The following is a 23,149-nucleotide window of genomic DNA, read 5'->3' on the forward strand; positions in this document are numbered from 1 at the left end:
GCAACTAAGGGGGAGACAGCCCGTCTCCAGCAACCAGGCTCCAACCAGACTACTCCGGTGGTAGTGCTGGCACAAGGACAGAGTACCGCTGGTCTCTGCCCACTCAGCAACCCACCAAGGCAGCCTACCAGTCCCCTACACAGCCGTGGTGAGGCACCTGGACATGGACAATCTTCTCCTCTACCCAGGTGTAGTAACTATTTATTGTGGGTGGGCTGTACTGTTTTTTTTGCTTTATGGGTGGGTTGCTGGACTAACAAGGGCACTGACCGGCAGGAGGTCAGGTACCCTGTTAGTCTTTTTGGAAAGGGGGAGAGATGTGACGAAACCAATCTTGCCACATTGTATTGGAGGAGCCTGGTTGCCTGCCTGCTGCCTTTGGACTATGGCCCTGGGAGATTGGGCCCTTTACAAACAGTGTTCGGCCCTTTTATTACTAGGGGAGAAGAATTGACACTTTTTATAGGGCACTTCGGATGCAGCCGAAGTGCCGAAGTTACCGAAGTGCCGGAGGTTCCGAAGTTGTCGAAGTCGTCGAAGTGACCGGCATCGGACAAAGGACCACGTGGCGGCGGCCATTTTAACTCGAACACCGCCGACCCGTACCATCGACTTCACTTCGACACTTCGACTAAAGTCGAAGTACCGGCTATACTTCGAACGGGACTTAGCCGTTTTTATGCTAGAAAGTGACCGACCGCACAGCCCAAATCCATGGAACTGTTTTGGGCAAGAAAAGGTGCTTGCGGTCGGTCATAAAAGGACTTTCGTATAACTTTTTATTTACTGGAGGGATTTGTATGATTTTTGAGAGTGGGTATGTTTAAAGTATGCTGAGTCTGAATATGTGATTGTTATGTGGATACGATGTATGGTTGTAAAGTTATGAAAGTTGTGTGAAAGTATATTTTGAACTGTACACATAATGGGATTAAGTGTCACACTAAGGGGAGGGGATGTGTGGGAGGTAACATCTATGTTATTGGTTATTTTATGCCTCCCCCTGGGTGTGGCCTGTATGTGTACTCATGTAATAAAAACCAGGCTGGGTGCCCAGCACCTCAGACCACTGCTTGACCCTCAACACGGAGCCTTGTCTCGTTCTTGGGGGGATTCACTGTATGCTGTTGGAGATTGATTGCTAAGGAGTGTAAGCTGATGTCTGCTTTTCCTATTCATCTGCTAGCAGCTATTCGTGGGGTTCCAGCTGGAGTGCTATCTTATTCACCTATATCCAGTTCGTGAGTTTTGGTGCTTTTACAGTAGCTGTGCCTTTTTGGGAAAAAGGGATTATCGCCTAAACGGATTTTTCCCCTTTTATGCTGAAACGGTCCGTAACAACAACTAACTGCTATTCAATCTATAACAGTGAAAATTGTTTTTTGGTTTTAAATGCAATCTATTGTGACACCAGATATGAGTGGCACTGTGCACTGGCAGAGGTTGGCAGAGTACACGCTGTAGGCCTGACACACACTTATGAAGGACACTGACTGCTATTATATTACAGTCAAAAACATTTTTTTTGGTTTTTAAATGCATGCTATATTGACACCAGATAAGAGTGGCAATGTGCACTGGCAGAGGTTGGCAGAGCACACGCTAATGGCCTGACACCCGCTTTAAGGGCAATGACTGCTATTAGCTTTCACTGAAAAACTTTTTTTCTTTGTAAAAGCACGCTATAGAGACACCAGATATGAGTGGCAAAGTACACTTGCTGAGGTTGGGAGAGCACACGCTGAAGGCCTGACACCCGCTTTAAGGACACTGACTGCTATTAGCTTACACTGAAAACTTTTTTTCTTTGTAAAAGCACGCTATAGAGAAACCAGATATGAGGCACTGTGAACTGGCAGAGGTTGGCAGAGTACATGCTGTAGGCCTGACAAACACTTATGAAGGATACTGACTGCTATTATATTACAGTCAAAAAAGTTTTTTTGGTTTTTAAATGCATGCTATTGTGACACCAGATAAGAGTGGCAATGTGCACTGGCAGAGGTTGGCAAAGTAGACGCTGTAGGACTGACACACCCGCTTGCAGACAACTAACTGCTATTCAATTTATAACAGTAAAAAAAGTTTTTGGGTTTTAAATGCACGCTATTGTGACACCAGATATGAGTGGCAATGTGCACTGGCAGAGGTTGGCAGAGTACACGCTATAGGCCTGACACACACTTATGAAGGACACTGACTGCTATTATATTACGGTCAAAAACATTTTTTTTAAATGCATGCTATTGTGACACCAGATAAGAGTGGAAATGTGCACTGGCAGAGGTTGGCAGAGTAGACACTGTAGGCCTGACACACCCGCTTGAAGACATCTAACTGCTATTCAATCTATAACAGTGAAAAAGTGTTTTAGTTTTTAAATGCACGCTATTGTGACACCAGATAAGAGTGGCAATGTGCACTGGCAGAGGTTGGCAGAGTATACGCTGTAGGCCTGACACCCGCTTGAAGACAACTAACTGCTATTCAATCTATAACAGTGAAAAAAGTTTTTGTTTTTTAAATGCAATCTATTGCGACACCAGATAAGAGTGGCACTGTGCACTGGCAGAGGTTGGCAGAGTATATGCTGTAGGCCTGACACCCGCTTGAAGACAACTAACTGGGCACCTGTTCTAAAGAAGGATATCATGGCACTAGAAAAAGTGCAGAGGCGGGCTACAAAATTAATAAAAGGAATGGAACATATCAGCTATGAAGAAAGGTTAACAAATTTAAACCTATTTAGTTTAGAAAAACGTCGCCTGAGAGGGGATATGATAACATTATACAAATATATTCGGGGCCAATACAAACCATTGTGTGGAAATCTATTCACAAACCGGACTTTACATAGGACACGAGGCCATGCGTTTAGACTGGAAGAAAGAAGATTTCGTCTAAGGCAAAGGAAAGGTTTTTTTACTGTAAGAACAATCAGGATGTGGAATTCTCTGCCTGAAGAAGTGGTTTTATCAGAGTCCATACAGATGTTCAAACAGCTACTAGATGCATACTTGCAAAGACAGAATATTCAAGGATATAATCTTTCAATGTAGGGTAATAACTGCTTGATTCAAGGATAAATCTGACTGCCATTCTGGGGTCAAGAAGGAATTTTTTGTCCTAGCTTGTTGCAAAATTGTGCTTCAAACTGGGGTTTTTTTTTTTTTTTTTTTTTTCTCTTTTGGATCAACAGCAAAAAACAGGTGTGAGGAAGGCTGAACTTGATGGACGCAAGTCTCTTTTCAGCTATCTAACTATGTAACTATGTAACTATGTAACTGCTATTCAATCTATAACAGTGAAAAAAGTTTTTTGTTTTTTAAATGCAATCTATTGCGACACCAGATAAGAGTGGCACTGTGCACTGGCAGAGGTTGGCAGAGTACATGCTGTAGGCCTGACACACACTTATGAAGGATACTGACTGCTATTATATTACAGTCAAAAAAGTTTTTTGTTTTTTAAATGCATGCTATGGTGACACCAGATAAGAGTGGCAATGTGCACTGGCAGAGGTTGGCAAAGTAGACGCTGTAGGACTGACACACCCGCTTGAAGACAACTAACTGCTATTCAATCTATAACAGTGAAATAAGTTTTTTGGTTTTTAAATGCATGCTATGGTGACACCAGATAAGAGTGGCAATGTGCACTGGCAGAGGTTGGCAGAGTAGATGCTGTAGGCCTGACACACCCGCTTGAAGACAACTAACTGCTATTCAATCTATAACAGTGAAATAAGTTTTTTGGTTTTTAAATGCATGCTATTGTGACACCCGATAAGAGTGGCAATGTGCACTGGTAGAGGTACAGAGAGTACACGCTGTAGGCCTGACTAGTGATGTCGCGAACACAAATTTTTCGGTTCGCGAATGGCGAACGGGAACTTCCGCAAACGTTCGCGAACCGGCGTACCGGGCGAACCGCCATTGACTTCAATGGGCAGGCGAATTTTAAAACCCACAGGGACTCTTTCTGGCCACAAAAGTGATGGAAAAGTTGTTTCAAGGGGACTAACACCTGGACTGTGGCATGCCGGAGGGGGATCCATGGTAAAACTCCCATGGAAAATGACACAGAGTGTGGTTTTAATCCATAAAGGGCAGAAATCACCTAACATTCCTAAATCACAATGGATATGGATCGATACCTGACATATGACATATTGACACCTTGACATATGGATTGACACCTGTCCTCAGAGACCCTGATACACACTGACACAGAGCAGAATAGGGACTGTTCCCCCTACATAGGGTCACTTGGCAGATATGGATTATTATTATTATTATTATTATTATTATTATTGCCATTTATATAGCGCCAACAGATTCCGTAGCGCTTTACAATATTTTGAGAGGGGGGGATGTAACAATAAATAAGACAATTACAAGAAAACTTACAGGAATAATAGGTTGAAGAGGACCCTGCTCAAATGAGCTTACAGTCTATAGGAGGTGGGGTATTAGAAACATTAGGATAGGAAATCAAGTAGGAGTGAAGCAGAGCTGGAGGAGAGAGCAAAGCACTATCCCATAGGAGAGCAAGAGACAGGTATGTAAGGGAGAGATTACTCTGGGAGGCCATACGCTTTCCTGAAGAGATGGGATTTAAGGCCCTTCTTAAATGATTGAAGACTTGGGGAGAGTCTGATGGCAGTAGGCAAGTTATTCCATAGGAGAGGAGCCGCCCGTGAGAGGTCCTGCAAGCGTGAGTTGGCCGTACGGGTGCGAGCAGCGGTCAGGAGGTGGTCGCGGGCAGAGCGGAGGGTACGAGGAGGGGCATACCTCTGGATCAGTGAAGAGATATAAGAGGGGCTGGAATTGTTCAGATTGACACCTATCCAAAGGATCCCTGATACACACTGACACAGAGCAGAATAGGGACTGTTCCCCCTACATAGGGTCACTTGGCAGATATGGATTGACACCTATCCAAAGGATCCCTGATACACACTGACACAGAGCAGAATAGGGACTGTTCCCCCTACATAGGGTCACTTGGCAGGTATGGATTGACACCTGTCCTCAGAGACCATGATACACACTGCCACAGAGCAGAATAGAGACTGTTCCCCCTACACAGGGTCACTTGGCAGATATGGATTGACACCTGTCCTCAGAGATCATGATACACAATGACACAGAGCAGAATAGAGACTGTTCCCCCTACATAGGGTCACTTGGCAGATATGGATTGATACCTGTCCTCAGAGACCATGATACACACTGACACAGAGCAGAATAGAGACTGTTCCCCCTACATAGGGTCACTTAACAGATATGGATTGACACCTATCCTATGGATCCCGGATACACACTGATACAGAGCAGAATAGGGACTGTTCCCCCTACATAGGGTCACTTGGCAGATATGGATTGACACCTATCCTAATGATCCCTGATACACACTGACACAGAGCAGAATAGGTACTGTTACCTTTACATAGGATCACTTGGCAGATATGGATTGACACCTATCCTAATGATCCCTGATACACACTGACACAGAGCAGAATAGGGAATATTCACTAAATGCCAAACATTGTTATACAGGGGAATATTCAGTAAATAAGGATAAGGGGGGGAGACCTACTGTCTTCCCCCCGGCCCCCACCCCTGCGCGGTGGGTGGGGGCCATAAATCCCAATGCACAAGGTTGGATACCAAGCTAGCCATGTCCCGTTTCTTGTCCTCAATGATGTCATTGAAGTTCTCTTCCTCCACCCAGCCACGTACAACACTAAGGGTCCCTGAAAGGTGACAACAAGCCCCCTGGGACACCTGCTGTGTTTGGTCTTCCACCTTCTCAAAGCCACCTTCCTCCTCTGACTCCTCTTCTTCAGACTCCTCTCTCTGCGTTGCCTCTCTCTGCGTTATTATAAGGTGTGTTAAGTAGTACTATTCTTATCAGTTTAATCCCTGTTACGAGTAGAGGACTATTTCCTTGTTTCGCCAAACCCCTTCAAAGATGGAAAAAGCGGTATGAGTGGAAGAAACAAGGAAATGTGGTCAGGTGGTGGTGCCAGCCCCACCGAGGGCTTGTACCCAGGTATGCTAATAAACTGAAAAAAAGAAAAAATCTCCCAAGAAGGAGATCTAAAACTGGCATAGGAAAAGGTTAGACAACTATAATAAAGTGATACCTACAAATCCTAGTGAGCATGGGTGTATAATAGAGGGAGAAAGGGAAAGCAGAGTAATGCTTCCTAATACCGTGGTTAGTACCCTTTGTTAAAGTAAATTGAAAGTCTTTATTGTATCATTTATAAATAACAAAGGGATACTATACTCATTCCCCTATAGTGGCTAATTGTGTAATAATGGTAATACTATTACCTATTATATAATATTGCCAGGGGCAAGGAAATTCCCTCTAAATAGATGGGTATAGGCAGAGAGTATGGAGACCGGAGTGATGCTTTCATAAAAAGTGTCAATAAGGTGATATAAAGTTAAATGTATCACAGACACACAGCCACCCTTTCTCTTAGCTAGTTTCCAGAATTGCTGAATTTGTAGAAGGGCTATAAATACTCAGAGAGGTCTAAGAAGAATCCTCTAAACTAGCCCTAATCTCCTTAACCCCTTCCCGACCGCGGACGTATCAGGTACTGTTACGGTTACCCTTAGTCTTGCTGAGAGCTGGACCGCTTAGTAGTCTGGATTCCTATTGCCGAAGAGGGGAGAAGCTGCTTTCCATAGTATTCCATACGAGTCCTGTAAATGTAGAATAATCCCACTAGCTATAGCACAGCTAGGATACCCTTCTGCCCACAAAACGAGTCAAGGCTGCGATTTGAGGGTTAAACAAGAACTAAGGACTGGGATGCCCAGCCTGCTTTTTATTGTGGTTACATGAAAACAGGACACTCCCAGTTGGAGGCATAAAATCACCAATCACACATTTGGTACCTCCCACACATCTCCTCCCCTCAGATAAACAGTTAAACCAATTATACAGTACATATTTTCGACCAAGTTCTGGATGTACCCTAAAACCAGGGGGTACCCCTTTAAATCCTACACCGCTGTATAGATCTTGCTCAGGGGAGCAACGTATCCGAAAACCAGCCCGTTCGGATGAACGGTTCGGGAGTTATGGGTTTCCAAAGTTTTGACCGACCGCACAGACTTTCTAGCCGAAAATAGTTCCACACGTTTAGGCCTTGCGGTCGGTCTCTGTTCGTACGGTAAAACTCCACGAACCCCTTGCCATCCATAGTTATCCCGGGGGTCGCTGTACTCCCCATGCGAAGAGTAATCGTCCTAACGAACGGTGGGCCGTTCTGTAGGTCCAGCACGAAGTTATGCTATCCTGGAGGTCTCAGCGGTGTTCGCCTGTTTGCGTCTCTGTTTTCAGTTCCAGACGATTGCTGGCAAACACCGCTGTTCGTACGTAAGATGGCCGCGAACACGTGCAATGGCCCGAAATGGCGGCCACCTACGTTTGCACAAAGGATTCGTGCTGAACCATACGAACGGCTGCAAATAAGTCAGAAAGGTGAAGATAGCACTTAAAGGCACACAGAAATATAAGGTTTTTGTAACAGTGCTCCCTTTTTGTGGAACACTCTGGCAGACACTGTCTGACCCCTTTTCGGGGCAGACTAAGGTTGTCCAGACCGCTGGTTATGCTGGGCTGAGGTCTGTTTGTCTGGACAACCCGTCGGCGTTGCCATTCTGTTTTCCAGGTCTGTAGGTGATGGTGAAATTGAAGGGTTGCAATAATAAACTCCAACGTAATAGCCTGCCGTTATCACCTGAGACACGGTTTAGCCACACCAACGGGTTATGGTCGGTGACCAGAGTGAACTCTTGTCCATATAAATAGGGAGTCAATTTCTTTAATGCCCACACCAAAGCCAAGCACTCCTTTTCGACCGCTGCATAACTGACTTCGCGGGGCAGGAGCTTCCGGCTGATGTAGGCAACTGGATGCTCCCCTCCGTCTTCGCCTACTTGGCTGAGGACGGCTCCCAGCCCGAACATGGAAGCGTCTGTATGGACGATAAAACATTTGTTAAGGGCTGGGGCCGCCAAGACAGGAGCGTTAATAAGAGCATTTTTGAGCGCCTGGAAGGCTGTTTCACAGTGGGGAGACCACAGGACCTGTCGAGGTAAGTTTTTCTTTGTCAGGTCAGTCAGGGGTTTGGCGAGTGTGCTGTAGTCTGGTACAAACCGTCTGTAGTACCCTGCCATGCCCAGGAAGGCTAGGACCTGAGTCTTAGTGATGGGGGTAGGCCAATTGGCGACAGCTTCTATCTTGGCCGGCTCTGGTCGCTGTTTCCCACACCCCACCCGGTGACCCAGGTACTGTACCTCGGCCATCCCAAAGTGGCATTTTTCTGGCTTCAGAGTCAGGCCAGCAGCCCTGATCTGATCCAGAACCATTCCTACGTGAGCTAAGTGGTCCTCCCAGGACTCACTGTGGATCGCTATGTCATCCAGGTATGCGCAAGCAAAACTCTGGAAGCCATCCAGGAGTCTATCCACCAAGCGCTGGAATGTAGCTGGGGCATTCTTCATCCCAAACGGCATCACCTTAAACTGGTATAAGCCGAATGGGGTGACGAATGCCGACTTGGGGATAGCCTCCGGGGCCAAGGGAATCTGCCAGTAACCCTTGCAGAGGTCAATAGAGGTCAGGTAATTTCCCATGGCTATACGATCGAGTAGCTCGTCTACCCTGGGCATAGGGTAAGCGTCCGTCACTGTCTTTTCATTGAGCCTCCGATAGTCTACGCAGAACCGGGTTGTCCCATCTTTCTTGGGTACCAGGACAACCGGGGAGGCCCAGGGACTATTGGAGGGCTCAATTACCCTGAGTTGGAGCATCTTATCGATCTCCTTCTTCATTCCGGTCCTAACTGCCTCGGGGATTCGGTACGGGGCCTGGCGTAAGGGAGCTTGTCCGGGGGTATCTACCTGATGTGTGGTTAAGGTAGTGTACCCTGACTTCTGGGAGAAAGTGAGGTTTTTAGACTGTAGGAGTTGGTTAAGCTGCTCCCTTTCAGTGGGGCTAAGTCGGTCTCCTATCTGAACCTGGGCTACTATATCTGTGGGGGGACTCTTTTCGAATGGGTAGACTGTCGGGGTCTTCCTGAGGGGGACAACATACGGCCGTCACGTTCTCGGGTCGCTCCAAATATTCTTTGAGCATGTTTACATGGAACGTCTTCCTAAGATTGTTGTCGTGGCAGCTGGCTATTACATAAGTGGTGTCTCCCCGTTTCTCTACGATCTGGTAGAGGCCCTGCCAGGATGCCTGCAATTTGTCTGTCTTCACAGGCTTAAGTACTAACACCTTTTGTCCTATGGTGAAGATTCTCCTTCGGGCCCCCCGATCGTACCATACCCTCTGTCTTCTCTGGGCCGACTGGAGGTTAGCCTGCACTGATTTGGATAATTGCTCCATTCTGTCTCTGAGTTCCAGCACGTATGGCACAATGAGGACACCGTCAGTTTCTATCTCTCCCTCCCAGTGCTCCCGGATCATGTTTAGGGGTCCCCATACCTTTCTTCCGTAGAGCAACTCGAAGGAAGAGAGCCCTGTCGTTTCCTGGGGCACCTCCCGATACGCAAATAGGAGGTGCGGCAGGAAGCATTCCCAGTCTCGGTATTCCTGAGTGAACGTCTTGAGCATTTGTTTGAGGGTCCCATTAAACCTCTCACAAAGTCCGTTCGTCTGGGGGTGGTATGGGGAGCTCAGGAGGGACTTAATTTTGCACACCTGCCAGAGTTGTTGGGTCAATTCGGCCGTAAATTGGGTGCCTCGGTCAGACAGGATTTCTTTTGGAAATCCTACCCGAGAGAACACTTGTACTAGTGCATTCGCTACCGTATACGCTTGGATGTTGGATAGGGCGACAGCCTCTGGGTATCGGGTAGCGTAGTCCACTACTGTAAGGATGTAGCGCTTACCGGAGGGACTAGGGGTGGCCAGTGGTCCTACTAGGTCAATAGCAACCCTGCTGAAGGGTTCCTCTATAATGGGCATATTGACTAGATGGGCTTTAGGGTCATCGCCTCGCCTTCCTACTCGTTGACACACATCGCAAGTATTACAGTAAGTCCTAACCAGTCTGGCCAGAAGAACGTGTGGGTAATGCGGAGTAGTGTGCGGGTTACAGCTAAGTGGCCTGCCAAGGGGATGTCGTGTCCTTAAAGCAGGTGTCAGGCCTTCAGCGTGTGCTCTGTCAACCTCTGCAAGTGTACTTTGCTACTCATATCTGGTGTCTCTATAGCGTGCTTTTACAAAGAAAAAAAGTTTTTCACTGTAAGCTGATAGCAGTCAGTGTCCTTAAAGCGGGTGTCAGGCCTTCAGCGTGTGCTCTGCCAACCCCTGCAAGTGTACTTTGCCACTCATATCTGGTGTCTCTATAGCGTGCCTTTACAAAGAAAAAAGGTTTTTCACTGTAAGCTAATAGCAGTCAGTGTCCTTAAAGCGGGTGTCAGGCCTTCAGCTTGTGCTCTGCCAACCTCTGCAAGTGTACTTTGCTACTCATATCTGGTGTCTCTATAGCGTGCCTTTACAAAGAAAAAAAGTTTTTCACTGTAAGCTAATAGCAGTCAGTGTCCTTAAAGCGGGTGTAGGGCCTTCAGCGTGTGCTCTGCCAACCTCTGCAAGTGTACTTTGCCACTCATATCTGGTGTCTCTATAGCGTGCTTTTACAAAGAAGAAAAGTTTTTCACTGTAAGCTAAAAGCAGTCAGTGTCCTTCAAGCGTGTGTCAGGCCTTCAGCGTGTGCTCTGCCAACCTCAGCAAGCGTACTTTGCCACTCATATCTGGTGTCTCTATAGCGTGCCTTTACAAAGAAAAAAAAATTTTCACTGTAAGCTAATAGCAGTCAGTGTCCTTAAAGCGGGTGTCAGACCTTCAGCGTGTGCTCTGCCAACCTCTGCAAGTGTACTTTGCCACTCATATCTGGTGTCTCTATAGCGAGCTTTTACAAAGAAAAAAAGTTTTTAAGTGTAAGCTGATACCAGTCAGTGTCCTTAAAGCGGGTGTCAGGCCTTCAGTGTGTGCTCTGCCAACCTCAGCAAGCGTACTTTGCCACTCATATCTGGTGTCTCTATAGCGTGCCTTTACAAAGAAAAAACGTTTTTCACTGTAAGCTAATAGCAGTCAGTGTCCTTCAAGCGGGTGTCAGGCCTTCAGCGTGTGCTCTGCCAACCTCAGCAAGCGTACTTTGCCACTCATATCTGGTGTCTCTATAGCGTGCCTTTACAAAGAAAAAAAGTTTTTCACTGTAAGCTAATAGGAGTCAGTGTCCTTAAAGCGGGTGTCAGACCTTCAGCGTGTGCTCTGCCAACCTCTGCAAGTGTACTTTGCCACTCATATCTGGTGTCTCTATAGCGAGCTTTTACAAAGAAAAAAAGTTTATAAGTGTAAGCTAATAGCAGTCAGTGTCCTTAAAGCGGGAGTCAGGCCTTCAGCGTGTGCTCTGCCAACCTCAGCAAGTGTACTTTGCCACTCATATCTGGTGTCTCTATAGCGTGCTTTTACAAAGAAGAAAAGTTTTTCACTGTAAGCTAATAGCAGTCAGTGTCCTTAAAGCGGGTGTCAGGCCTTCAGCGTGTGCTCTGCCAACCTCTGCAAGTGTACTTTGCCACTCATATCTGGTGTCTCTATAGCGAGCTTTTACAAAGAAAAAAAGTTTATAAGTGTAAGCTAATAGCAGTCAGTGTCCTTAAAGCGGGAGTCAGGCCTTCAGCGTGTGCTCTGCCAACCTCAGCAAGTGTACTTTGCCACTCATATCTGGTGTCTCTATAGCGTGCTTTTACAAAGAAGAAAAGTTTTTCACTGTAAGCTAAAAGCAGTCAGTGTCCTTCAAGCGGGTGTCAGGCCTTCAGCGTGTGCTCTGCCAACCTCAGCAAGCGTACTTTGCCACTCATATCTGGTGTCTCTATAGCGTGCCTTTACAAAGAAAAAACGTTTTTCACTGTAAGCTAATAGCAGTCAGTGTCCTTCAAGCGGGTGTCAGGCCTTCAGCGTGTGCTCTGCCAACCTCAGCAAGCGTACTTTGCCACTCATATCTGGTGTCTCTATAGCGTGCCTTTACAAAGAAAAAAAGTTTTTCACTGTAAGCTAATAGGAGTCAGTGTCCTTAAAGCGGGTGTCAGACCTTCAGCGTGTGCTCTGCCAACCTCTGCAAGTGTACTTTGCCACTCATATCTGGTGTCTCTATAGCGAGCTTTTACAAAGAAAAAAAGTTTATAAGTGTAAGCTAATAGCAGTCAGTGTCCTTAAAGCGGGAGTCAGGCCTTCAGCGTGTGCTCTGCCAACCTCAGCAAGTGTACTTTGCCACTCATATCTGGTGTCTCTATAGCGTGCTTTTACAAAGAAGAAAAGTTTTTCACTGTAAGCTAAAAGCAGTCAGTGTCCTTCAAGCGGGTGTCAGGCCTTCAGCGTGTGCTCTGCCAACCTCAGCAAGCGTACTTTGCCACTCATATCTGGTGTCTCTATAGCGTGCCTTTACAAAGAAAAAAAGTTTTTCACTGTAAGCTAATAGCAGTCAGTGTCCTTAAAGCGGGTGTCAGACCTTCAGCGTGTGCTCTGCCAACCTCTGCAAGTGTACTTTGCCACTCATATCTGGTGTCTCTATAGCGAGCTTTTACAAAGAAAAAAAGTTTTTAAGTGTAAGCTAATAGCAGTCAGTGTCCTTAAAGCGGGTGTCAGACCTTCAGCGTGTGCTCTGCCAACCTCAGCAAGTGTACTTTGCCACTCATATCTTGTGTCTCTATAGCGTACTTTTACAAAGAAAAAAGTTTTTCACTGTAAGCTAATAGCAGTCAGTGTCCTTAAAGCGGGTGTCAGACCTTCAGCGTGTGCTCTGCCAACCTCTGCAAGTGTACTTTGCCACTCATATCTGGTGTCTCTATAGCGAGCTTTTACAAAGAAAAAAAGTTTTTAAGTGTAAGCTAATAGCAGTCAGTGTCCTTAAAGCGGGTGTCAGGCCTTCAGCGTGTGCTCTGCCAACCTCAGCAAGTGTACTTTGCCACTCATATCTGGTGTCTCTATAGCGTGCCCCAGGCTCTCCCTGCATTTCACCCTGTTCCAGGCTTTCCCCTCTGCCCCAGGCTCTCCCCTCTGCCTCAGGCTCTCTGCTCTCCCCTCTGCCCCAGGCTCTCCTCGCATTTACATCTGCCCCAAGCTGTCCCCCCTCTCCTCTCTGCCCCAGGCTCTCCCTGCTCTCCTCCCTGCCCAGGCTCTCCCTTCTCTTCCCTCTGTTTCAGGCTCTCCCTTCTCTTCCCTCTGTTCCAGGCTCTCCCTGCTCTCCCCTCTGCCCCAGGCTCTCCCCGCTATCCCCTCTGCCCCAGGCTCTCCCCGCATTTCCCTCTGCCCCAGGCTCTTCCTGCTCTCCCCTCTGCACAAGGCTGTTCCTGCTCTCCCCTCTGTCCAAGGCTCTCCCTGCTCTCCCCTCTGCCCCAGGCTCTCCCTGCTCTCCCCTCTGCCCCAGGCTTCCCACACATACAAACACTGACATTTATACAGATGCAGACACACAGATACAAAACAAACAGTTGCACAGACACACATGCAGATACATAGACACACGGACACACATGTGTATAAGTGATGTAGTGTGTGTGTGTAGGGGTTGTAGATAGTGTGTGCTTATGTGTTTGCTTACAAGGAATCTAGTGTGTGCATAGGGAACCAAGAGTGTGTATGCCAGGAATGTTGTGTGTGTAGGTGTGTATCTAGTGTGTGTTTGAAGTACCTAGAGTGTGTATAGGAGATCTTGTCTATATACACTGTTAGCACAGACGGCGCTCTGATAGTACCGGGCTCTGCATGGGCTGACAGGGGAGATCCTGTGATCTTTAGAAAACCTTTGTATTGGATTTACCACTCATTCTAATGTCAGCCCCAGATTCCAGAGATTATCTTTGCCTGCTTCAGTGGCAAAGACAGCAACATCTCTCCCTCACATCCCTGCAAGAGTTAACTAAATGTAGAAGGAGCCAAGATGTGTCATCACATCCTTTCTGATCTCATTGCTGAATGTGACAGGGAAGTTGAGAAGACTGCTGCTGTGACAGACAGAAAGAGGACACAAGACCTAAAAGAATCCCATAAAGGTAGGCAAAAGGAGGGAGACGAGCTGAAAACAATTGAGGGGGGTGGGGTGGGGGCATGGGTGATGGGTGGAGGAGGGTTGGGGTACGTGAGAGAGTAATAGGTGAGGGAGAACACAAAACAAAATAACTGCAACTATTTTGGTATAATACTAGGAACAGAAAAGAGGGAGACCCTGGGGGAGAAGAGGACAAGTATCCTCCCTCCACAGGGTCAACCAAAGTAGGAAACCCCAACCTTATGGTAATGCTAAAACTTAACTTTTAATAGTATTGAATAAAAAAGCAAATACAAACAAAAAAAATTATAAATAAAATAAAAATGGAAAAAGGGGGTGCAGACACTGTCACTTAGGGTGTAGATAGCGGATATATATAATGCAACCCACTAAAACCACCTAGTGATACAGATAATATAGCGGCATAGAGCTCACTAAACCTGTTCTAAAGTATACCATGCAGCCTAATAGGGCTAAAAACAGGACATGGAGGTGAAGAGAGATATGGATATAGTGACCACATAGATCAAAAAATTCCTACAAACCTTCTATACATAGAGGAAGGAGAGAGAAGGGAACCAATGAGTCCCTGTTGAACAAATTAACACTGGGGATACTATAGAACAGGGGTAGGCAACCTTTTAGCAGCACTGTGCCGATATAGGATTGTGACGTCCCGAGCGTGCCGGTCCTATTTTTTTTTTTTTTAAAGGTGTGTATGCTGCCGTATTCTGCTTGTGTTATTTTTACTGTAATTGCTTTTTATCGTTGTATTTGTGCGTATATGCAGGGCCGTCTTTAATAGTGACTGGACCCTCGGCAAAGCATTTGCTTGGGGCCCCCTGGAACCTGTCCCCCCTCCGCAGGCATGCAATCACGTCCTCCACCTCAACGCAGTGTCGGACCTAAAGTAGAGAGGTGCAAGAATTTTTGGGGGTCTCCCTGTTGCACGGGTGATTAAAAGGTGGGGATCTGTCGTGCAACTCCAGAATGCATTGACACCTGGGGCTCTACCATTTACCCATGTTTGCAGGTCTGTATTTAGCACTAAGCAGTTTTTGTGTGTTTAAATGTAAACAGGTTTTTTTATGGGATGTGTTTGTATGTGGTGTTGGTGTGATTGCAAGCATGTATTTGTGTAGTGTTGGTTTTTGAATGCAGGGGTGTATTTACATATAATTTGGGTGTGTAACACAGACATGTGTTTGTACGTAGTGTTGAAATTTGAATGCAGGGGTGTATTTGTGTGTAGTGTTAGTGTGTGAATGCTGAGATGTATGCACATATATACACACACACACACACACACACACACAGACATACTGACGCACACACACAGATATACTGACACACACACAGACATGCTGACATACAAACATACTGACACACACACACAGACATACTGACACACATACTGACGTACACAAAGACATACTGACACATACTGAAATACAGACATGCTGACACACAGATATACTGACACACAAAGACATACTGACACACAAAGACTGACAGACATACACTTTAAAACCCACCCTCCAGTTTCCTACCTTTCCTGCTGGTCGCCTAAAGGTGTTGAAAGTTGGGGTCTAGCGCTCTCGACCAGCCCCCCTCCAATCTGCCTACTCTTTTTACCTGCGCGCTCCTCTCTTTGTGGGAGGAAGTGATGCGCGGCCGTCACTTCCTCCCAGCCTGCTGCCGAAAAGCAAGGGGCCCGCTCGCGCTGTTAAAGTGCCTCAGCGTGCGACCGGGTCCCTGCTGACAGAAGCCCACCGGGTGGTCCTTTGTGCATGGGCCACCCGGTGGGCCTCCTTAGTGTGCGGATTACCGGCCAGAGGGTTAGAAATAGTTTAGGCCAGCAGGGCTCACGGTGCAGCTGGCCAGTTTGCCCCGCGTTAAAGACGGCCCTGCGTATATGAGCTATTATATTGTATATGTTCATGAGTAGTTTATGGTATTGTGTATGATACATATGAATGTGAGATGTGTATGGGGGCTGCTTGTGGAATTGTGTGTGTGGATGGATATGTCACAGTGTGTGGGGGCTGTTTGGGGTATTGCATGTGGGGTTGTGTGCATGTATGTGGATTGTTAGTGGTGTTTCATTTGTGCGGATTGTGTGCATGTTTGTGTGTGGGCTGTCCATATTATTTGTATCAGGGGAGGGTTATTCTGCATTTCTGTGTATATCTAGCAGTGTGGGTGGCTTCCAGTAGGGACCAGGCCGGCCAGGTACATGTCAAGGACAGGAGCTGCAGCAGCAACTGCGAGCTGCTCTACTACAGTGTGGATTCCTATTCACAAGTGCTGGGAGGAGGTGATCTGAGATCACTACCTCTATGTGCCGCAATGCATAAATTGAGGATTGTCTTTCACCACCTTTTCGGATTAGCAGATATCTGAAGTTTTACTGGGACTCCTGATAGGCCAGAGCCTGTTTGGCTCTAGCAGCCTTGAGTGCCGTGCAAAGACACCTCGAGTGCCGTGCATGGCACTAGTGCCGTAGGTTGCCTACCCCTGCTATAGAATAAAGTAGCAGGTAATAATGTTGCAATGTCTAAAGTGCAACAAAGAATGTAACACAAGTAGCAACCAACACTGCTAATGCAAAAAGCTAATAGACGCTGGCAAGTGTAGCCAGCATGATAACTTAAACTGAACCAAAGAAAAAAGTGCAGTAGTACAAAAAAAACCCAATGCAGAGGACTCCTAAACCATAACGGAGAAAACTCTTCCCCCCTCTCCTCCCCTCCTTATACGTTCTCTCCTGTTGACGCTCCGAATAGCTAGCTCTATGTGAAACAACCGCTGTCTAAATCATACAGAAGACTGCAACCCCTATCCTGCCTGACGCGCGTTTTCGGCGCTTCTAAATGCACCTTCGTCAGAGGCAAATCAGTGGTCCTTGCGTTACACGGCTCTTTTATATGTATCGAGCCGACGAAAAATTGAATGGGCGTGTAGGACTTGTTCACGCCAAAGCCGGCGTTCGAACTGATACCGCCCACTTTGAGTACATGTCACTAGATATTGACAGGGTATGCAGACCAACATTAACCCCTAGAGTACTAAGACCTAATGGGTATTAAGCCCTAGTGTACCATCACTGAAGAATACTTAGCAAGTTATTTAGAGGAAAAATATAACGCCTTGGAGACTGTGTTATCTAAGAACTCACTGTTGATAACCAGAGATTTAGAGGCAAAGTTTAAGCCCCACTATAAATATAGGGGTCTTAAGATATTATTCCCCAGGAAAATTTGTACAAAAGACTAATTAATTCCTTATAAGGAAGAGAGCATACATCACTCACTAAATGTCTCTTGTCATAATCATTAACCCCTTAACGACCTCGTCCGTCACCCGTTAAAATTAACCCCAGATCGCCGCAATCGCGGCGATCGCGGGGTTAATGGTGCTCCGGTCTGCCTCTGTATTAGAGGCAGACCGGGAGCACCCGATAGTGCTGCCCCAGCACATGTGCCCGCTCTGACAGCATGTCAGAGCGGGCACATGTGCTGTGTATACTCACCTTCTGCCTCCCTGCACTTCCGGGTTCACTGTGAAGACGGATCATCAGTGATCCTGCCCCCTGTCAAAAAAATAAATAAAGTTTAATTAAAATCCCACCCCCCTTTACCCATTTTAATACAAAATTAACCCCTTCCCTGCCAATTGATCACTGACCACAGTGATCAATTGGCAGGGATTACATTTTACTATGATCTGATTTATTTTTTTAACCCCTGAGGGTTAATTCTTTTTTTTTAACCCTCAGGGGTTAAATTTATTTTATTCATTAATTTAAATATTTTAAAATTATATATTTAGCTAGCTGGGGAAGGTGGAAGTTAGTGGGGAATTGGGGGGTTTAGTGTTACGCTAAGTGGGGGTAACGTTAAAAAAACTTTTAAAATAAGCTTTAAAAAGTTAAAAAATTAAGTTAAAAAAAAGTTTTAATAACGTTTAAGTAAAAAATGTAAAGAAAATAAACCCTTTACCCAGTCCAAATAAAAATTAACCGCTTCCCTGCCAGTCGATCACTGCCTACAGTGATCAAAATACAGATCACAGTATTATACTGTGATCTAATTTTTTTAACCCCTGACGAATAACTTTTATTTATTTTTTAACCCTTAGGGGTTACATTTATTTAATTAACTAATTTAAATATTGTATAATTAAATATTTTGCTAGCTGTGGTGGGTGGGAGTTATGGGAAATTAGGGAATTTACTGTTAGTGATGCTTACTGCTAGTTGAAACCACTGTGTTTATGTCTTTAAATAAAGTTAACGGTAAACAAAAAAAAGCTTAGAAAAATTTTAAATTTGTAAAAAAAAAGTTTTACGAAAGTTTAGGAAACTTAAAAAAAATTAATAAGCAAAACAAAAGTTTAAAAAATAGTTTTAAAAAGTAAAAAAATTTAAAAAGTTACAAAATACATTTAATAACGCTCATTACCACTACACCTGGTACAAGCTAGCAGAAAAATGATCCCACGCTAAGGTTCAAAATATGCCTTTTGAAATAACCTGGGATGTCTTCTTTAAGAAATGGTATGGCTTTATGGGGTATTTGGATTATATAGCCTGGTAAAATACTCTAAAATGGGACATGGGCACAGCGTAAAAATGTAAAGTTTGAAAAAAAATGGAATGGCTGTGTCCCAAATGTGCCCCTCCGATGTCCACATATACCTGGCAAAGGTACATACAGGGGTATTTTTGTACTCAGCAGACATAGCTGAGCAACATATGAAGTATTATACAGTGGTAGTACACATAAGGTTTGCAAAATATACTGTGCAAACTCACTTTGTGTGCAGTGGCGTCGCTAGGGGGGGCAGAGGGGGCCATGGCCCCCCCTACATCATGCTGTGCCCCCCCTTGGGCCCCCCCAAATGCCAGCAACCTACTGGCTATGTGTTTAAATTATATTCCCTCGGGCTGTAACAGCCTGTTACAGCCCGAGGGAATGCAGGGCAGAGCAGCTGGAACTGTGCTGGGGGCTGTCTGGGGCCGGAGGGAGCACTGACAGGCTCCCAGGCACAGGCCCCGCCCCCAAACGAAGCCCCGCCTCCCGCACACAAGCCCGGCCCCCGTCGTTAAGCAGCAGCCCATGCTGCTGCTTTGAAAGCTTGGAAGATGGCTGCCTGACCCCAGCAACAGCCTCCAGTGACAGGTAGGGGTGTGTGTGTGTCTGCTAGTGAGGAAGTTTGTGTGTCTGGACTCAGCCTCCCTACCACCCTCAGCCTCCTCACCCTCCCTACCACCCTCAGCCCCACCACCCTCGGGCTCACCACCCTCAGCCTCCCTACCAACTTCAGCCTCACCACCCTCCCCACTACCCCCAGCACCCTCAGCCTCCCCACCCTCCCCAATAACCTCAGCCTCCCCACCCTCCCCAATACCCTCAGCCTCACCACCCTCCCCACCACCCTCACCACCCTCAGCCTCACCACCCCACCAGCCTCAGCACCCCCCACCACCCTCAGCCTCAGCACCCCCCACCACCCTAAGCCTCAGCACCCTCAGCCTCACAACCCCCACCACCCTCAGCCTCACCACCCCACCACCCTCAGCATCACCCTCCCTCACCACCCTCAGCATCACCCTCCCTCACCACCCTCAGCATCACCACCTCACCATCCTCAGCATAACCCCCCTCACCATCCTCAGCATCACCCAACCACCCGCAGCATCACCCCCTCACCATCCTCAGCATCACCCCCCACCCCCCTCAGCCTCACTCCTCACCACCTTCAGCCTCACTCCTCACCACCCTCAGCCTTACCCCCCACCCCCTCAGCCTCACCCCCCTCAGCCTCACCCCTCACCACCCTCAGCCTCACCCCCTCACCACCCTCACCATCAACCCCCCTCCTTCTCACATCACCCCCCTCACTCTCACATCACCCCTCACTCTCACATCACCCCCCTTACTCTCACATCAACCCCCCTCACTCTCACATCAACCTCCCTCACTCTCACATCAACCCCCCTCACTCTCACATCAACCCCCCCCTCACTCTCACATCACCCCCCTCCACTCTCACATCACCCCCCCTCCACTCTCACATCACCCCCCTCCACTCTCACATCACCTCTCCCCCTCCACTCTCACATCACCCCCTCCTTCTCACATCACCCCCTCCTTCTCACATCACCCCCCTCCTTCTCACATCACCCCCCTCCTTCTCACATCACCCCCTCCTTATCACATCACCCCTCCTTCTCACATCACCCCCCTTCCTTCTCACATCACCCCCTTCCTTCTCACATCACCCCCCTTCCTTCTAACATCACCCCCGCTCACTCTCACCATCACCCCCGCTCACTCTCACCATCACCCCGCTCTCCCTCTCACCATCACCCCGCTCTCCCTCTCACCATCACCCCGCTCTCCCTCTCACCATCACCCCCCTTTCCCTCTCACCATCACCCCCCTCACACTCTCAGGCACATACACAGGTACTGTGCATCAATGTGTATATGTGACACTTTTTTGTTAGTGGGGCCTCATGTTTGAGTTACGCCTAAGGCCTCATAAAGTCTAGAGCCGCCTCTGCTCAGCAGTCTGTGTGTGTATGGACTCAGCAGTCTGTGTCTGTGTCTGTGTTTGTGTGTATGGACTCAGCAGTCTGTGTGTGTGTGTGGACTCAGCAGTCGGTGTGTGTATGGACTCAGCAGTCTGTGTCTGTGTGTGTGTGTATGGACTCAGCAGTCTGTGTCTGTGTGTGTGTATGGACTCAGCAGTCTGTGTCTGTGTGTATGGACTCAGCAGTCTGTGTCTGTGTGTGTGTATGGACTCAGCAGTCTGTGTCTGTGTGTGTGTATGGACTCAGCAGTCTGTGTCTGTGTGTGTGTATGGACTCAGCAGTCTGTGTCTGTGTCTGTGTGTATGGACTCAGCAGTCTGTGTGTGTATGGACTCAGCAGTCTGTGTGTCTGTGTGTGTATGGACTCAGCAGTCTATGTGTCTGTGTGTGTATGGACTCAGCAGTCTGTGTGTCTGTGTGTATGGACTCAGCAGTCTATGTGTCTGTGTGTGTATGGACTCAGCAGTCTGTGTCTGTGTGTATGGACTCAGCAGTCTGTGTGTGTATGGACTCAGCAGTCTGTGTCTGTGTGTGTGTATGGACTCAGCAGTCTGTGTGTGTATGAACTCAGCAGTCTGTTTGTCTGTGTGTGTATGGACTCAGCAGTCTGTGTCTGTGTCTGTGTGTGTGTGTATGGACTCAGCAGTCTGTGTCTGTGTCTGTGTGTGTGTGTGTGTATGGACTCAGCAGTCTGTGTGTGTATGGACTCAGCAGTCTGTGTGTCTGTGTGTGTATGGACTCAGCAGTCTGTGTGTGTATGGAATCAGCAGTCTGTATGTCTGTGTGTGTTTGTGTGTGTGTGTATGGACTCAGCTGTGTGTGTGTTGGATTCAGCAGTCTGTGTGTAAGTGTAAAAATCAGCCTGTGTGCATTCAGCAACGTCTGTGTGCATTCAGCAACGTCTGTGTGTGTGTATTCAGAAGTTTCTCGGTGTTCGTATTTGTGTACTGTGTGTATGTACTCAGCAGTCTATCAATAATTAAAATTGTTATTCCTGTGAGTTGTTGTGTAGGAAAGGCCCCAGTGCACTGCTTTGCCCAGGGGCCCTTAACACTGTTAAGATGGTACTGCTTGTGTGTGTCAGTGAGCTTCTATTTATTGAGCATGTGTGTGTCCCTGAACTTCTTTGTAGTGAGCCTTGTGTTTATACAAGTGAGTTTGTCTGTAGTAAGCCTGCGTGCGAGTCAGAGAGTTTTTTGTCTGTCAGTGAGCCTATTTGCGCATGTCAGTGAGCTTGTGTGCTCACTGTATATATATATATATATATATATATATATATATATATATATATATATATATATATATTGACCTGTAGGAATGGCATAATTTTTTTTCCAGGGCTGCTTTCCAGTTTGGCTTTGCCAGCGAGTGCGCTTTACCGCTGAATCATCTGTGTGAGCTGCCGCACTCTTTAGCCCTGTTACACGCATCTGGGAGCTGCTGTTGACAGGTACTTGTAGTCTAGAGATTGGGACATGGGGTATATGCTCAGCTATCTGTATAATATTATAGTGCTGTTCTCTGTATAATACAGGTCTGTGTCTGTATAATATCTGTTTTGGGATATTATACACAAACCGATCTGTATTTACAGAGAGCAGCACTATACAGGGAGCACCGACTGTCCCAGGATATTATACACACAGCCATGTATTATACAGAGAGCAACACTATACAGGTAGTACTGACTGTCCCAGGATATTATACACACAGCCATGTATTATACAGAGAGCAGCACTGTACAGGGAGCGCTGAATGTCCCAATTTCTCAAATGTTGGCAACTATGGCACTATATCAAGGGAAATGTTTGTTTTTTATAATAATCCCTGGTGGAAAATAATGAATCCTCCACCAGGGATTATTAAAAAAAGCAAAAACCACACATTGTGTCGGGGGCGGGGCTTAACATGCGGCAGGGGCGGGGTCAAACTGTGGCGAGGGCGGGGTTAAATGTGCCTGTGGCGAAACCAAACTCGCCACGTGTCCTTGGAGGGGGCTGCTTGCCCGCCTCTTGCCTTTGGACTATGGACCAGACCTTATGTGAATGTGTTAACCCAGATAGTTATGCCATGGAGCCCATTCGTGTAGTTAAAGACTTCGGCTCCGTGGCGAGTGAACTGTGTGAGTAGGATCTGCGCGCTATTCGGTAGTTTTGTGTACGCAGATCCCAGCTATCTGGGGATATGTGAAATGTCTGTGTGTTATGGATAAAATGTAACTTTCTGTATTTTAAAGTATTTTATGTCTTTTTGTCTGCCATGTGGGTAATGGAGTTTTGCCTCAGTCCTTGGAGATAATTAGATTCCTTCCTCAATTATCTCCAGGCCAGAGGGGAGGGATTGTGAGGCATTGTGGGAGGTAACCGGTCTGAGCTGGAAAGTCATGCTGACAGGGGTTTTAAAAGATACTATTACTAACTTTTGAACCCCTGGTCTGATTCATGCCATTTTTTAATATGTT

The 23,149-nt window shown here is 46.8% G+C and overlaps 1 protein-coding gene across 2 annotated transcripts in view; it reads left to right on the top strand.

Moving 5' to 3' along the window:
- The first annotated feature begins 14,008 nt into the window (after positions 1 to 14,008).
- The window catches only part of LPCAT2 (lysophosphatidylcholine acyltransferase 2), a 1,632,697-nt gene continuing 1,623,556 nt past the window's right edge, over positions 14,009 to 23,149 (top strand). For both annotated transcript variants that reach the window (XM_063438673.1, XM_063438674.1), the window contains exon 1: positions 14,009 to 14,093. The gene's annotated coding sequence lies outside the window, so the exon portion shown is untranslated. The remainder of the gene's footprint in view (positions 14,094 to 23,149) is intronic.

Source organism: Pelobates fuscus, chromosome 12 (assembly GCF_036172605.1).
Source record: "Pelobates fuscus isolate aPelFus1 chromosome 12, aPelFus1.pri, whole genome shotgun sequence".
NCBI lineage: Eukaryota > Metazoa > Chordata > Amphibia > Anura > Pelobatidae > Pelobates > Pelobates fuscus.